Genomic DNA, 17,965 nt, shown 5'->3' on the forward strand with positions numbered 1-17,965 from the left:
TTAGCTAAGCACCTATTTACATAAAACTCATCATGTTTCTCTAAAGTCTACTCTCTTTTTGTAAGCCTGCTTTTATTTGACATAAAAGTAAATTATTCAGGAGGTCAATTAATCTCCCTCAACTCTGTAGTGTTAGATGATTGTATAGGTTCTTCCTAGCAATATGATTCTGTGAAATCCTGCATTAAGCAGCGTATTTCATTCATGAGAAGGGAAGCCTCTGTCAAACAATTAGTAATAGGTTTTTCGCCTCCTGGCAAGCATCTGTAGTTTTATTATATTGGTATAATTCATGATAAGTCTGTGAATGCCAAAGACTGCTCTGAAAATAAAAAGACACTTCTCAGTGATTAGCATTTGTATAACATTCATAGATAGGAAAAAGTTTAAATATTACTGAAATTGCTTTGGTATAAATAAAGTTAACCTTGACTATCTTGAGAAAGAAGAATTGTTTTCTCAGCACTTTAGGTAAGAACTTGAGTGAAAGAAACCAAAGGAAATGTGAGGAACCACTCAATACATATATTCAAATGAAACAAACCAACCCAAGAAAACACAAATTAATTCAGTACTCAAGAACCTGCAGGAAATGCAAAAATTTATAAAAAAAAATCAGCTATGATAAGCTTATGAAAATCTTGAATATATGGGAGTCTACTGTTGTGAGGATAGTGGTTAAAGCCCAGACTGGACATAAAGATCTGTACACAATGCCAGACACCTGTTATTCTAAATTCCAAGAAGAATAACATCAACTAGACTGAACCCATGATCATACACAAGTAGGAAGCCAGATTCTATCTGAAAATTAATCTGGATAATTTAGGGCTGTGGGCATGACAAACTGGTAAGAACACCCATTTAGGAGACTAAATTCAAACTCTAATATTATGGATATTAAAGAAAAACTATGACTTCAAATAAATGGAATAATTGTAAGATTTGAGTATTTGTGTGGAGAAAAATCCATTAGAGAGATAGAGTGAACCCATGTTGCAATGCTTTCTACTTAAGTGATAATGTTATGTGGTACTCCAGACATAACAGAGTTATCTTGCAAAGGTAACTGAGCATGGAAGTGCATTTGAGTGATGAAAATACTCTACTTACACAGGTGTTAATTAAATGGATTTTTTTCAGTACAGTGTAGTTTTTGAAATAAGAGCCTGGGTGATGTCCCTGAGCATTTTCTCCAGATGTGACCACTTAATTTATTTTTAATTAATTAATTAATTAGTTTGATGCTAATACTACAGGTTGAAGTCAGGCCCTGGCTCTGTCACAGAATTTGTTATTTTTTTTTTGTTTTAGTTTCTCAAGGCTAGCATTTCACTGCTTATACCACAGCTCCATTTCTAGCTTTTGCTGGTTACTTTCAAATCAAAATCGAATGCACTTTTTTTTTCTTGGTCTGGTTTCAAACCACAATTCTCAGATTTCTTCTTTCTGATTATCTAGGATTAAAGCCATGATCCACCAGTGTGGCTTCTACTTTTTCCTCTATACTTATTTAATGCACATATTTAGATAATAAATATTGTCCTGTCACAAATTCAAGTTAGTGATGTAAATTTCTTCCTAAGACCATACAAAAAAATACCATAATATAGTGTAAGAGAACTTACTATTGAACAGATGAGCTTTAAGAGCTTTCTAATAGATCCATTATTTATTGTTACTCAACATTAGAAAAAATGTATAATGCAGTAAGTAAAATACAAGTCCTTTGGAAGGCTACTTAAATTCCTTCTTTTTTTAAAGACACTTGTTTTCATCTAAAAAAGTAGACCTGTCTATTGCCTTCATGTGATTTTGATGATTGAAGATGCTTAATGAAATGTCAAAATGTATTAGTGGTCCTTTGCTATCAATTCTGCCTTTTTCTTCTTGGAGAATATAATGATCAAAGCAATAATTCAGAATCAGAAAGCAAGAGTTCAGAATCATGCTTCCAGTGCAAGTGGATCACCAGTAAGTAATCCTTGATACCATTTTCCACAAAGTTTTGTCACAGATACAATCATCCTGCCTTCTCTAGCTGCTTTCCTAGCCTGTACCTATTCCTTCATTGTACAGCCTGTACCTATTCCTTCATTGTACAGTCTGTACCTCTGCTGTCCATGTACTCCCTAATCCAGTTAGAATAATTTCAAATAGTAAAAATGGAAAAAGAAAATAAATCATGGTGAAAAAACATATGCAGAAAATTCACCACATATTTCTGACCAGTTCAACCAACATGAACTATTAGGGAAATACATGGACACCTCATTTCCACTGGCACTTAAAGTATCTGGTTAGGAAATTCTGATGAATATGAGTAACAAGATGAAAAAGTGAAGAATGGCAACAATTGCAAGAAAAAAATGGAGAAGGATCCAAGGAAATTTCTTCTTTGGGCTGCTGAAAATAACCAGCTTACTACAGTGCGGAGAATACTTTCCAAAAAGGCCATTCATGTGAATACTAGGGATGACGATGAGTATACCCCTCTTCGTCGGGAAGCCTACAGTGGACACTTAGACATTGTCCGTGAGTTGGTGGCTCAAGGGGCACATGCAATAACTGTAGATGGCTGGACACCCCTGCAGAGTGCATATACGTGGAATAATACCAGAGTGGCTTCTTTATTCATCATGATCCAGATACCAATGCCCAAACTAAAGGCTTGTTGACCCCCTTTCATCTTGCTGCTGGAAATTGAGATAGGAAAAATAAACTGGAACTGTTTAACCATTATATCAAACCAGGTCTGAAGAACCACTTGGAAGAATCTGTATTTGATATTACCAAACGGATAAGTATGTATCACTACCTCTTTGAAGTTATGGAAGGCTGTACAAATTGTTTTGCTAAATCCTAAATTTTCTGTTAATTTTCTTAAATTTCAAAAATGATATTAATTCCTTTGTGTCAATACAACATATTTTCACAATCCAAATAACAACAATATCTTACAGTAACAATTCACGGATTCTGTGGAATTCTTCAAAGTGAATTGCCTGCCTTTGATGTTAAAATGTATTCAAGATTTTTGTATACATCTATAATGATTTATGCAGAGTTTGTGATTTTGTTAATCAGAAATAATTTTAACTTATCTGTTGAAATGAGTAGTATAGAAACTAAAGATATTTCAGGTGTTTGTCTGAAAAAGTATATTTTAAAATATTCTATATTCTATGTTTGTATAGTGTGTCCATAATCTATTTTATTCTCTCCTAGATATAATACATTGAATTCTACATTGTTTTTATAATATATACGTTCATTAATGTGTCCTTTCAGATTGCATTCCATATAGAAACAGTTTAAGATTCCTTTTTTTCCTAGGTCCTTATAATATTATATTTCTTTGGGATAAAACGAAAATGTTGTCTAATTTCAAAAGTTGTGTAAAGGCTATGCTATGCAAAGGCCTTTCTAAGGTGAAAATTTAATACACTGATATCAAACTAATTTTTAATTATATGAATTACGTGTATTGTTAAACTTGTAATTCTGTAATCAACATTTTAATAGCTGTTTGTCATTTCTTGCATCTGAAGAATGAAAAATTTTGAATACTTCACAAATTTTCATATCATCCTTGTACAAGTGCTATGTTAATCTCTGTATTGTTGTAATTTTGGTATACATGCTGCTGAAGAATGTAGTATCATGTAAATTTAAGTAGTTAATGATGCAATATTTATACAGGCTTATATGCTTAGGTGCCTATTTGTAACAAGGAAACCTTATTGTTCCTAAAAATGCTATTGATCTGATTTCCCTAAAATTCTGTGAATAGTTGAAAAAAATGTGTTGTTCAGTTGATTGCTCACATTTGCAATTTTTTTGTCAATGACTATTTTAAGTCTTTTTCATTTGGAATTTGATCATATTTTCAAGTAATTATAGCTAAGTCCAAATATGACAGCTTTTTCAAGTACTTATTTATCCAACTGTGTTAGCGCTGTGGAGCCAATGGATTCAAAGTAAGCCTTGTTTAAGAGCTATTTCTAAATTTCTGCAGCTGAAATTTTCCCAAATGAGGTCTTACTGGCACAAATGTCTACCTGACCCTTTACCCTTCTTCCATGTAGTCACAGACCATCCAGAATATCTTACTCTGACAGCATAGATTGTCTTACTGGAACAAAACTAATCTTAGTTACAAGGGATCATAGAGAGATGAACAGTTCAGCCAGAACTGTTCAGACTAGAAAGCATTTTATCAAAATATGATTGTTTATTATACCTACTATTTCAAAAGTAGCTAAAGCCAATAAGATGAAAAATTGTTCATATGCATGATTACCTAATGTCTTGGCCTGTCTATCTTCCAACCAGGCAGGAACTTATACTACTGCCATTTTATCACCAAATATTTTCATAGTTGTAGGAGAAGTCCATATGTTTCTCTTCATTATTAGGCCTTAAATTGGTAATGTTTTAACCACAGTGTTTCCTCTTGCCTCCAGGCTGTAAATCTACAAATGGTAAATCTTTTCGTTTGACTCTACCAAACACTGAAGTAGAGATAATAAAACAGAGTTGCCTTTGATACACTAACCACAACAGAACAGTGCAAAACATGTGCCTTTTATTATATTATATATAGTTATATATTTTACATTTATATGTGATGATTTTATATTTCACACTCTGAACCTTACTAGAATTAATTGATAATTTGACAAATAAATTAATATTTATTCCAATAAATAGAATTAGAATATAAATAATTAGGTTTAGAATATATATAAGAATATAAAAATATCAATGCAATATTCTAGGTATAAACTTGTGATACCTTCTAAGTGTTCATGGTCTTCTGAATTCACATGGCAATAAAAGAGTGTTGTTTTCCTCTAATCTATATGGGATTTTACTCTGCTGCTCTGTTTATTGTTTTAACTCGCTGGTCCCAAACTGTTTTTCTTCATATTTTTGAAGCATTCTTCCTGATTATGCCCAAATTTTGCTGATATGATGTCTAAAACATACTTTTCTTCTGTAGGACCCATGGATCCTAGGATCTCAGGTCCCAGTTACCTGTATAATCAGATAACAGGGGCAAGACTTCTCACATAGGCCCATGCAACATGCCAACAGAAAGCAATTGAAGACCCATCTCAATTTCTCAGTTCTTATATTTCAGGGCTCCAATTCCTTGTGATGAGGAATTAGCAGCAAGCAATTGTGAAATGCAAGGCAACTTAAAATGAAGGATGAGATCACTGAGAGAAAGTACTGTAATTCAAACATTCAATTGACAGATGACGAACCCATATGAGTGAATAAGATCACAAGTGTCATGAGATTGTTTTTAATACCCCTCCCCTAATGATTAATGGAAGATTTCAGTCCAGCATAAATAGGGCCACAAAAAATAGTTCCTGGAAAGATAGATCCATAATTGGTCTACCAAGGCCTGGAGAACTTGACTTAGAGGTCAAATGTAATTCAGAAAAAAACATTAATTGAGAAGATCCTTAGTGCTTCAAAACACTGGTACTTCAGTACAACTTAGTTCTCATTCTCATACCAATGATAACCTACATTTAATCTCCTGAAAGTGTATTCCTTTTCAAATGAACCTTTTAAAATCATATTTGCCAAAATAGCATTCGATAAGTAGATGATAATTAGTGACATTACAAGTTTTTCAAGTGTAGGGAGCAAGTTACAATAGAGTTGATTTATTTACCCAGCACCAACGTCAAATAGGTTCAGCCATTCATTAAAGTGTAGAGATAGTACCACCCACCATATTTGTTGTTCAGTAGGTGCCTTCCAGAAATGGGTTAAATAGATCAAATATTTCAAACCCAAACAGCTATTAAAGAAATTTCATCATTTAATAAGGAATATTTTTAAAAGTCACAAATAGTTGCCTTATATATTGTTTTATGTTTTCCCTATCTGTCTAACATAGCAAGAAATATGACTTTAAGTCTTGAATATGGGTACTCATCAGAGATATGATAAACATAAAATCTGTCTTCTATTTCTATCATATTCCTCTATAGTAGTAAATCTTAGTTTTCTTCCTTTTCCATAACTTATAGCTAGTAGAAAATATTATCCCATGTAAAATAAAATGATAACACCATTGTACAAAGCCATCTATAAAAATTGGTAGTTAGGAATACATTCTAAGCCATTTTTAAACTTTCTTGTTGACTAAAGATTAATCTTCCAAGTGGATGGGAATAAAATCATGCTTCTAGGTGCTTCACATCTCCAGTCTTGCAAATTGTTACTGCAGATGAATGAATTATGGAAATATAAGCTGACATCAGCTCAAGTATATGCAGGATTGTAACTCAATGGAATGTATATAAAACTTTCAAAATAACATCAGACATTTTAACAAAATGACTATCAGGAAGCTGAAACCAGACAGGAATAATAGTAAAGATAAAAAATGGAACAAGGGGCAAGTACAGCCTAAATACTCAATGTACACATGTGATAAAGGGAGTGGCAAATCGGAAATAAATCTTGGAGAATGGGTTGCTTAAGAATGATAGCATCAGTGCTTGTGATCCAGGAGTATTGGACAATTAGATAGATATATTTAATTGTAGCACACTTGCACAACCTTTTGAAATTCAGTTAAACACACAAAAATCACAACCAAACAGCAATCTCTAGAGAGTATGAATATGACCTTTCAAAATTTTAAGAAGTTGATGAAGGGCAATCTTGGGAAAAGCAAACAAAGCTGTTCAAAGAGGGAAGTTTGGGGTAGGGGAGAATTTGGGACAGATTTAAATACATTGTCTCATATTATAAATCACCTACATCTGTTGCAAATATTTTTCTTCTGCGAGTTCTTCTTGTCTGAACTGGATACTCCAGTCCTAAGCCACATTTGATAGCTTGTGAAGATAGACTAGAAGACATAAGATCAAGTACCCATTGCTCCACTGGAGAGAAAACAATCCTCTGTTTTCTCTCATCTCTCTTCACTACTCTTTCTTCATACTTTTAAGTCGAACTTTTTTTTTTTGGTACTGAGGATAGAACCCAAGACGTCGTACTTGCTTGGCAAGCGCTTTGCCACTGAGCTACATCCCAGCCCCTTAAGTCGATTTTGAATTATATTTTTCCTTCTTTGTTCTGGCAAAGTAATTAGTCAAAGTAATTCACTAATTATTATTTGCCATGTTTTCTATCATGCTGTTTAATTGCCCAAGCGATTCCATTAAACTTCCCTCTTGTATTTGTTTGCCATGAAATTTATGATAATGAGGACAAATCTAATGTAAAACTTTGTCTCCAAAAAACCAGTCCAAGAAGCTGTAATCACAAATAGAAAGCTGTAATCACAAATCAGAAAGTCTTCTTCTGTCTAAAGTGCCCTCAAAAATAAGTACTCCACCACTGTTTGGTTCAATCAATTCTAACCTCAAAGGTATATTTTGCTAACAAGATGTTTAGAGGAAACCGAAGAATACTCCACTTTTATCTTCTCTCAAGATTCTCCTTAGATACCATATCAGGAACAGTGAAGGTATTCTTTGCAAAATTATTTCAGTAGTTTATTTTCCTCTTGATCTTGCATTTGCTAAAGAAGATGTATGGATGAAAATAGAGTTAAATCACCCACACCTTGGAAGACCGTGTCTGCTACAAAAGGACAATGTTTCTATGTCCTACTTCTATGTCCTCCTATTAGCTCTTGCCTGATTTCCAATTATTCATAGCTTCTTGGCTTCAAGTCTAGTGAGCTAAAGGACTATACAGCCTCAGTCACTGCTACATCTTCATGGTTTCTCTTTTTAAAATCTTTTAAGTTGCCTCATTTGGATGTGACATTTATTTTCAGGAATTCATAAAATCAGTTCTGCATTGTAGTGAGCCAAATAGGCTCTGTAAAATCACTTTAGGTAGCAAAATATTAACACAATGTATATCAAAAGTTTTGTCCTCCATCAATGCTGAAGCCAATACGCTTAGCTAGGGCTCTAAGAACACTGTTTTCTAACCTTTTCCATTTGCTCAATTCTTTTCTGAACCCAAAATTTTTGGCTTATGTAATAAGAGAAGTCTTCACTATGTCATGTTAAAAAGGATATTATATTTTGTGAGCCACTTAGAAATGTGAAATCATTGGTTTGCTGTATTCAATCAGAATTTTTTTCTGTGTTTCACTGCTTCACGTGCAAAGACATTGAGGAAAGTATTACAAACAGAAAAGTGTAAACCCAATACCTTCTTTCATTGTGGAGGGTACTTTATCCCTAAATATTTTTACCCAAATTATCTTTTTCAGAGAATTACTGTTAATTAAATTACTGATAATTAAATTACTGATAATTACTGATAATTAAAGGTTAATTCACAAATTTTGATGTCTTATTTTTTTAAGAACTTTGAATTTAAATTCCACTACAACCTTGTTTAACACAGTGAGAGTATATTTCCTGGATAAGGACAATTCTCAAGAGAACTTCCTACAGGATTTACAGGAAGGTTTCTGAGGTTTGTTTGTTTAGTGTGAGAAAGAGCCATCTTCACCCACATTGCTTCCTCTCAACTAAGTCTCATGGATTTCTTTGCATGAAAGCCTATTTTCCCAGGAATTTTAAATTTTCTTAATAGGCTAACTAGTTAAAAATTTTGAACAATTAAAATTTACCTGTCATAACTTTAAAACTCTTTTGAAATTCCTTTATCAGAATTGCGAATTCACCAATCCTAATTCCACCTTTACCATAAAAAAGTTAACATGTTGTTTTCATGATATAGTGTCCATGCAACTATTATTTTCCAGTGTTTTTGTTATGTGTTTATATGACCATATAACCTGATGCTAAGAAAAATGAACTCCAAGATATGGAAACAGATTTTTTTATTTGTGGTTGTTGTTTTTGATGTATTATGTGATTTCTATTTTATTTGGGTTTTTCCCTTATGGTTTATCCCCTGCTGTATTTGATTTTGGTACCCTGTGTATTCTGTATACATTTACCTTAATTAGAGAAGGGAAGAGCAATAACAAAATTGTGAGACAAAGGACAAAGGGCAAACCAATGCAATAGCAATACTCACAAGACAATATGTTGGAAATGGGCATTACAACTTGTATGGGGTGAAGGGGGGAAGGAACACTGTGAGAAAAATGAGGGAGAGGTAACAAGTTTGAAAAGTTATGTATTCACTACTTCACAATTACTGTAACCCCACTGTACATCATTTTGATAATAAAATTTAAAAAATAAGCTGCATAAAATATAATTTCCCTGTATTGGTATGGTAAATATTATTCTTTATGTAGTAACTTTTTAAAAATCAATACTATTTGGCATCTAATTTGAATTAATTACCCTTTCTTTATCAGAGGGTCATCAACTTGAATGTTATCCAACTATTTTCACAATATACTTGCCAATATTATGAAAAAAGAATAAATTTAATACTTTCTCATACTGAAATTGAAAACAGTTTAATTTTATGGAAACCCATAACTTTTAAAAGTAAATAAGTTGTTAAGAGGACAGAATATATGTGTTATCCAAAATTCCTATGACTAATAACTACTAATTTTTAAATTCTCAACATTCCATACCAGAGAGATTCAAAACAGTACCTGCTTGCATGTTATGAAATACTGCAATACATACAGTTTCCAATGGGGTATTACACATTAATTTAACAGAAATTTAACAGAATTTAACAGAAAAACAGCTACATTCTGGTAGAAGATAAAACTATGGAGCATCTGTAATAATTAATTCTTCAAGGGTAAGCAGTTGTTTATCAGAGTAAACTATTATTTCTATGACCATCAATCCCAAGGTTTATGTCATAAAGTCATCCTAGCCGACCAATTTCCAACTTATAAGGTACACCTTAAAATTCCTTAATTCACATCATGAATAGCTTATCTTTATTGTGAAAAAATACTACACCTCTGCTAATGTGACGCCCTCCTTTTCTGCAAAGAATACCACAATAAGCTGAGGTGCATCATTTTCCCCCAGTGGTATTCTTGAGAACAGAACACTTGGAATATTATTTATTTTTTGACTTTTTAAACTATCATAGATATTCAGGATGCTAAAATTATTGTTCAAAACCCACCTAGGCAGGAAGGTCTGTTGGATTCCTATCTCCAATAAACTTCTCAGAAAAAGCCAGACACAAGTGCTACTGAGGTTCAAGTGGTAGGACACAAGCCTTGAGCATAAACACACTCAGAGACAGTGTCCAGGCCCAGAGTTCAAGCTCTAGGACAAGCCAATAAAACAGAAACTAAAATGAAAACAAACCCCAAACCTAGCATTTTTTTCAATGTATAAAAAGGCACGTAATTAAGGAAATGGCTTCCTGTGTTACATATAGGTAGAAGAAAGAAGATGTCACACAATTACTCTCTTCATACCATATTATACCAAACCCTCAAAAAATTTCATTTTACAAATTTATGAATTTATGTCACCCATTTGTTGACAACTCTGTCTAGATTATTCACATTATCATGTTATACATGAACTGCTGGAATTATCTATTTACTAACTTCAACTTATAAGAGATATATTCTAGAAAAATACAATGTCGGTATCATTTGTGAATTTGTCAATTAAACCCTCTACTTAAATAAGAGTTTTGTAGTAGCCTATAGAAGATGAAATTACAAACAAATCCAAACTATTCATTTTAAATCTCAATTCTACAAAGTCCTATATTAGACAAACTTTGCTATTTCTCCAGGATTAAGCTTTTGTAATACTTCATCATTTCTCTGGAATCCAACAGAATGATGCTTACTTACGTTTGCAATTTTTTGGATGGGAATCATGAGGCATTTTGCATCTAGGAATGTTCTGTAATGAAGAGAGCACTTAAAACACAGCTGAGGATTATATATAGGTTGCATTTCAATAGGAAACTTGATTTCTCAAAACATAATGACAAAATTAGCCCAAACTTCCAACTGTCTAATCCTTTCTTTTTGTTTGTTTTGTTTTATTGAGACAAAATTATACTACCTGTTCCAGGGAAGGTATCGCTATGTATTTCCACTCTCTAATCTACTGTTTCACTTAGTCTGAGTGCTAGAATTCCAGGCTTGTATCACATTGTCCTGCCATAGTGTGCTGGTTTATTTAATCTAGAAACAGACTAGCAATTCTGAATTTATCCTATTTTCTTATCCACTAGACTGACTGCTCAGACTGTTTATGTACTATTTTCAAAGATGTTCTAACATTTGACACAGAATACAAACATTTTCAGACACCTGCAGGGGTCTCTGATTCATTCCTCCATGGATCTGATCCCATTAATAATGATTACTTGAATCTCTTATTGTTTCTGGTCCCTACCTATGTAATATTTTCAACTTTTTTGAAGAAAGTTCACATGAGGGCTTTGTAATATTAAAAATTATCACTTGATTCTAGTCTTACTCAGGACATATTTTCTATTGATTTCTAACTTTTCTACATATTCTAAAAATTGTTTCATTTTGTATTTGTGTGTGCACATATAAGTGTCTTTGTGTGTATGTGTATGTTTGTATGTATGTATGCAAAAGCCTCAAGCTCTTATTTAGCAATCTTGCTCATGACTGGTATTCCAGCTTAATGCTGGTTAATTATAGGTAGTGTCTCAAAACCTGTTCCTCCCAAGAAGGATGCAAACTGACCTTCCCAGACTCCTTTATATCCTTAGGTTTTATTTTTCCAGGAGTATCAACTTTTAAACTACAAACATATTTGTGAGTGTAAAGCCTTACCTGTAGCCCAGATTTTTAACTCAAGAATTCATATAAAGGTAGATGAACATATACATTACATATCCTGAGTGTACACTGGTAGAAATGTGATCATAAGCCAAGTTGTGGTGAGACCTGAAAATTGGAGTTCAAAGCCAGCATCGGTAGGAAAGTCCTGGAGGCTCTTTTCTGCAATAACTACCAGAAAACTAGAAGTGGCACTGTGGCTCAAGTGGTAGAGCACTAGCCATGAGCTGAATAGCATAGGCACAGCACCCAGTTCCAGATTTCCAGTGCCATGTCCAAAAACAGCAAAAAAGAATACAAGAAAAAGAATGAAAAAGAAATGTGATCTTAGCCACCAGGTTCATTCCTAGTATAATCTCTGTTCTCTCAAGATGGCCTCTTTTTTTCCAAATAAGTCCATACTCTTATATCTGACTTGGAGTGGAAACAGAATCATTCTTCCATTCTACTTTTTACAAATTTACGTGATTAGCAATTGTGATTTAGAAAGGGAGTGGCCTCATGCTTCATTTTCCACTTAGGAGTAATGCTTTCTCTATATTACTCACATAAATCTACATACTGGACTTGGCTTTATTGTTTCAATGTTGTCTTATTTCTAGAGTCTTCTATATTGTATCGAACCCTTATACTTAAACACAGAACTTCTCTTTCTCCTATTATTGCTATTGTTTCTCTTACTGTTAACTCATGTACACTTGGGATATTAATGCACAGCATATACACTCACAAAAAATAGTCTGAGAACCTTCTTTCCATTTAAAATTCACCTTAATTTACAGAGCACTTAAGAAGTTTGAACTCAATATACTCATGGATAATGTGTTTATAAGCAATTTAAATTTCATATTTTCTCTTTGCTAAGTTGTCTCTGAAATACATGTTACCTCATGTACAAAGGTGTCCTTGTGTTATTTCCATGATGCCAGAAAACATTCATTTTATCTGGAGCAGCACCATAGATTGTTACTGGAAGTAAGTGGAAGCAACTGTTACTGGATGTGGCAACTGATCCCAGGAGAGGAATTGAACATAGAGGAATGATAAATTTCAGGTTAACTTTTGAATTCCTTTTCAGTGTACAAGAAAAGAATCCAAGGCTTGCAGGAAACTCTGTCCCTGACTTTTTTGACTGTGATCTTTACTCATATAAAACTTGTCTATAAACTTCTAGTTGAGAGTATGACAAAAGGAAACAATGTGTCATTTAAAGGCCAGCATAGAAAAAAAGGAAATAACGTTGTTTAAAAATGTTCTACTGCAAAGAAACAAAGATATGGAGGTTTTAAAGGTGTTATGGATGTATGTTTCACTCCTGAGATGATTCTCTTGTTGCAGGTATCACTTATCAATTCCTTTAGTTTGGGCCTGAGTTCTCCAGAGCAATAAGGATTCCAAAAAGCAGGATCCCGTGAGTATGAGCAGCAAAATCAGCCTCTTCTCAGACCAGTGCTCCTTTAAGGAGGGTCCTAAAGAAATACCAGGGGTTTGTTTTGTTTGCTTGTTTGTTTAGTTTGTGCTGGTTCTGGGGCTTGAACTCAGAGGCTGGAGGCTGTCTCTGTTCAGTTTTCTTTCCTGCCCACCTGCCCTCAAAGCTAGTACTCTACTGCTTGAGCCAAAACTCCACTTCTGGCTTTTTTGGTGTTTAATTACAGATAAGAGTTTGACAGAATGTCCTGCCTGGGTTGGCTTTGAGATAGTAATAAATCCAAGTGACATCAACTATATGGACTTCTCTTTTGAACCAAGAAATATTAAATGAAGTTTATTATAAATCTAACATTGATAATTTTTATAAAAAGTGAATGTGTCCAGCAAAAAGGCCATAACTTTCCTCAGCAAAATAGGTGAATTGAATCATTTTGGAATTAATTTCTCTGCTTGGGAAGATTACTATTGACTTTGTCTTCCCTTTTGGGGAAACTTAAAGTCATATTTGCACTTTTCTGTTGGTCATGGGGCTTGAACTCTGATCCTGGGCACTGTCCCTACACTCTTCAACTCAAGTCCGGTGCTCTACCACTTTAGCTACAGCACCACATCTGGATTTCTGGTGGTTAATTGAAGATAAGGGTCTCATGGATTTTCCTGACTAGGCTAGCTTTGAACCACAATCCTCTGGTCTCAACCTCCTGAGTAGCTAGGATTGCAGGCGTGAGCCACCAACTCACAGCTCATATTTGCATTATGTAGAAATAGACATTATGTAGACAAAGAATGGAAATTTGAATCAAATGATGTGACATTGCAGTTTTTCAGAAAAATTGAGGTAGCAATAAATATGCCCTCTTTTTCCATGTTGTTACATTAATGGCTCTTGAGCTATGGGACTCTTACATTAGCGTTGTCTGCTGTCTGCATATGTGGACTTAGTATCAGAAATTGTTCATAGAGAAATAGAGAAAGACTGAGATTTTAGAAAGCAAAGAAGGTCAGGTATGAAATAGCAGCTTAGAAGGATATACAATTTATCACATAGAGATTAAGAACTAGCCTAAGTGATTAGAATGCTAAAGGCAATGAGGAATAAGCCTAGTTGATAACTAGTTCTTCAATAACCAAAAATGGTTCCCTAGAATGGTTTCTGATATACCTTAGTTACTACAATTTATTCCTTCCATCTGGAGTTATTCCTCTTCTTCTGTCACAACTGTTAATTAGCTTCTGCCTTTTGAAGCCATGACTGAGCAAAAAGATTTCCAAATCTCACTTAGACTACCCTTCTCATTATCATTAGCAGTGAACACTCAAAAGCCTGGAATCTTTGAATTTCCAGAATTAATCTTCACCTGACATCTCAGCACATTCCTGAAAATGATTGCCGTTACCTTATGAACAAAATTTTTTTTTCAACACAGTATCCTAATATAGCTAAAGTGCATGAATTAGCGACTATTGTCAGGTATCAGTATGGAATAAGCAATTATATATTCCTACTATGTGTTCTTTATTTTACATTTACTAACTACATGTCTGTTGTTGTTGTTGTTGTTGTTTTGCCTGTCCTGGAGCTTAAACTCAGGGATAAGGAATTATTCCTTAGCTTTTTTTCCTCAAGGATAACCCTCTACCACTTGAGGCACAGCACCATTTTCAGTGATTCTTTTTCTGTTTTTGTGGTACTGAGGATTTGAACCCAGGGTTTCATGCATGCTAGGCAATCACCATATCATGAAGCCACTTTCCCAGAGCCCTAAATGACTTTCTTAAGATGGCATTACATTTTCATTCTTTAACTATTTATCAAAATTTTGGCCAGAATTTTTTTTGCTAGAAAAGGACATTGAACACAATACTGAGTCCAGTAAGGCTAGATGGACAATGAATAACCGTCTTGGTCTAGCCAGACACAGAAGGGCTTACCTCATGGAGCTGGTACAACAGACTGAGCAAGACATTTCCTGACCCACAGCACACCTCCAGAATGAGAGGGCCACCTTGGTTCCAGCCACATGGGGACGCTGGTCCACCTCCTCCAGCCCCCATTCAACAAGTTCCTGTGTGAGAGAGACAGAGATTGAAAGAAGGTCAGAATTACACTTAAGCCAGGTGCAAATGGCTCAGATCTATACTTCTAAGTACATTGGAGGCTGAGATATGAGTATCACGGTTCATAGCCAACTCGGCAGGAACGACTGTGAGACTCTTATCTCCAAAGAACCACCAGAAAACTGAAAGTGGTGCTGTGACTCAAGTGGTAGAGTGCTAGCCTTGAGCTGAGGAGCTCTGGGACATTTCCCAGACCCAGAGTTCAAGCCCCACGAATGACAAGAAGTGGACTTCTCACCACAAGAATTGGACTGAATAGCACCCATTGTCCTAGGGAGCATGGCAGCGAAGTCAGGCCAAGCTTCCTGTCAGCTGGGAGTCATGAATAGGTCACCAGGCTACTCTGTGCCTCAGTTTCCCCAGCTGCCAAAGTGAACAAAGTGAAGGATCCCCTTCCTCATGGGCATAGGGTAATAATGAAAGAGAGCCATGTTTTGTTTCATAATCCCATGCTTGTCGCACCATTAATAATACACACCATCTGAGCTCTTTCCAGGTATCTTCTTGTCATATGCTCACAGAATTGCTGAGAACTGTATCTGAAGGCCCCTCCCTCTGTGCCTGGCCCTGCTTGAGAGATCCCTCTGTATTAATCCCTTGTTTCCTAACAACTGTCACATGAGGAGATTGAAGTCCAACGGTTGAGGCCCAACCCAGAGCTTCAACTGTGGTCAAAAATTGGCTGCCATGGACTGAGTTTGGTTGGGACAATCCATCTAAACCAATGACTGAGCATGGCACCACATGTCTACCATCCCAACTACAGAGGACAGGGCCTGGTGGTACACGCCTGTCACAGATAGGAGGATCGTGATCCAGCCAAGCCTGAGCATATATTAAGTCTCCATCCCAGAAATCCACAAGACATAAAAGCTTGGCTCGAAAGTTAGAAGACCTGACTGGCAAGCCTAAGGCCTTGAGGTCAAACCCTAATATACAAAAAAGAAGCAGAGGCCCAGTGCATAAAGCTCATGCCTATAATCCTAGCTACTCAGGAGGCTGAGATCTGAAGATCACATCTCAAGTTTTAAAGTAGGGTTGGCCTCGCCCATCAGACATCATGATGAGAAGATCTGGAGTCTGAGCTATGCTGTTGCGCTCCATACTAGCAGAGCTCAATTCCTTACTAAGTGTTGGCAATGCTCTCTGTCCCCCTGGGAAGCCACCCCCTGCGGGCCACACTCCCAGGTCCTCACAAGCTCCCACTGCCACCAACCAGGCCCAAGGGAGTACACAGCTCCATTGCACACATATCCTTTTTTCTTGTAATTTAACAGTGCTGAGTCCCCTTCAAGCATCACATCCTTCCAGGTTCCCATACCTCAGCTGCAAAGCCCAATCACCCCTCAAAGATAGCAGGTAGAAGTTACCAAAGCATCCAGCCTCCTTGTTACAACCCACTTCTACATACATACATACACACACACACACACACACACACACACACACACACACACACATACACACACACACACACACACACACAAATCCAGACATGTGAAGACTCATCCATGCAGCACCTGCAATTTGCCAAGTGATCACTCACCTGAGCACAGTCAGGCTGTACAAGGAGAAAGATGATCTCTCTCTCCCTCACTGTCTGTATCTGTCTCTCTATCTCTCTCTGTCTCTCTGTCTTTCTCTCCCTCCCTCTCTCTCTCTCTCTCTCTCTCTCTCTCTCTCTCTCTCTCTCACACACACACACACACACACACACACACACACACACACACACACACACACACACAGACTCAGAGCAGTGCCTCTCCTGAGTTTGTTGGAGACAAAATGGACTGGGAGCACCAGCAGATGCTGGCAGAGCTGGGAAATGTGATCACCCTGTGAGAACTGTTGACAGTTTGGGCAGGGAGGGGACAGGCAAGGTGTATGTGTGAGTGTGTGGGTGGGAGTGTGTTCCTCCAAGATATTCACCTTCTACTCTGACCCCCAGCACACTCACCTCCCTACTGGGCTTTTCTGGGACCCTCTTCAGGTGAAAAGGAGACTGAGCACAGAAGAAAAGAGCTCACACAAGAAGGGGGCCCTGTCTTCTGCATCCAACACCCCCACCCCCAGAAAAAAGGAAAAGACCCCACAAGGCAGGTGTGGACATGCTCCTTGCCACCTCTGACTAAAGCCAGCAGGTTTCTATGAGGGAGAGGAAGGGTGCAGATGCGCTGCTGTGTGGCTCCCACTGCTCCAGGCCAGGGGCTCTGTGGCACCCACTCCACACCCAACCCTGCTTCTCCCCATTTCCTGGGACATTGGCAGCCAGGGATGGGGTGGGAACCTCAGATCAACACCCACTTCCACCCTGGGGCGCATTTTTGGCAGGGCCTGGACCGGACTGTGGGGCACGAGGGAGTTTCCAGTAGGGGGGGAGTGAGGGAGGGGGGAGGGAGAGAGGGTGAGATATGGTGTCTATGGGGTCGGGTGCAGGCCTGTGTGTCATCCAATCACATGTGCTGCTGGGAGAAGTGGTTGGCAGCTGCTCCCAGTGGGGCGAGCAGCTATGGCAGAGGCATGGCAACACTCAGGCTAGGAGCAGAGGACAGGGGGGCCAGTACCAGGTCAGGGCCACAAGCCGGCCAGTGGCGCACCATTACACCATTGCCTGAGGACTCCAAGAGGCACCATGGGACTGAGTGGGCAGCACCAGCTTTGAAAAGCTGC

The 17,965-nt window shown here is 36.7% G+C and overlaps 1 pseudogene; it reads right to left on the bottom strand.

Annotated features, from left to right (window-relative positions):
- Window positions 1-3,555: 3,555 nt before the first annotated feature.
- On the bottom strand, window positions 3,556-3,655 carry LOC122109896 (annotated as a pseudogene).
- Window positions 3,656-17,965: the final 14,310 nt, after the last annotated feature.

The sequence above is a fragment of the Dipodomys spectabilis genome, unplaced genomic scaffold (assembly GCF_019054845.1).
Source record: "Dipodomys spectabilis isolate Male_0828 unplaced genomic scaffold, ASM1905484v1 ptg000070l, whole genome shotgun sequence".
NCBI lineage: Eukaryota > Metazoa > Chordata > Mammalia > Rodentia > Heteromyidae > Dipodomys > Dipodomys spectabilis.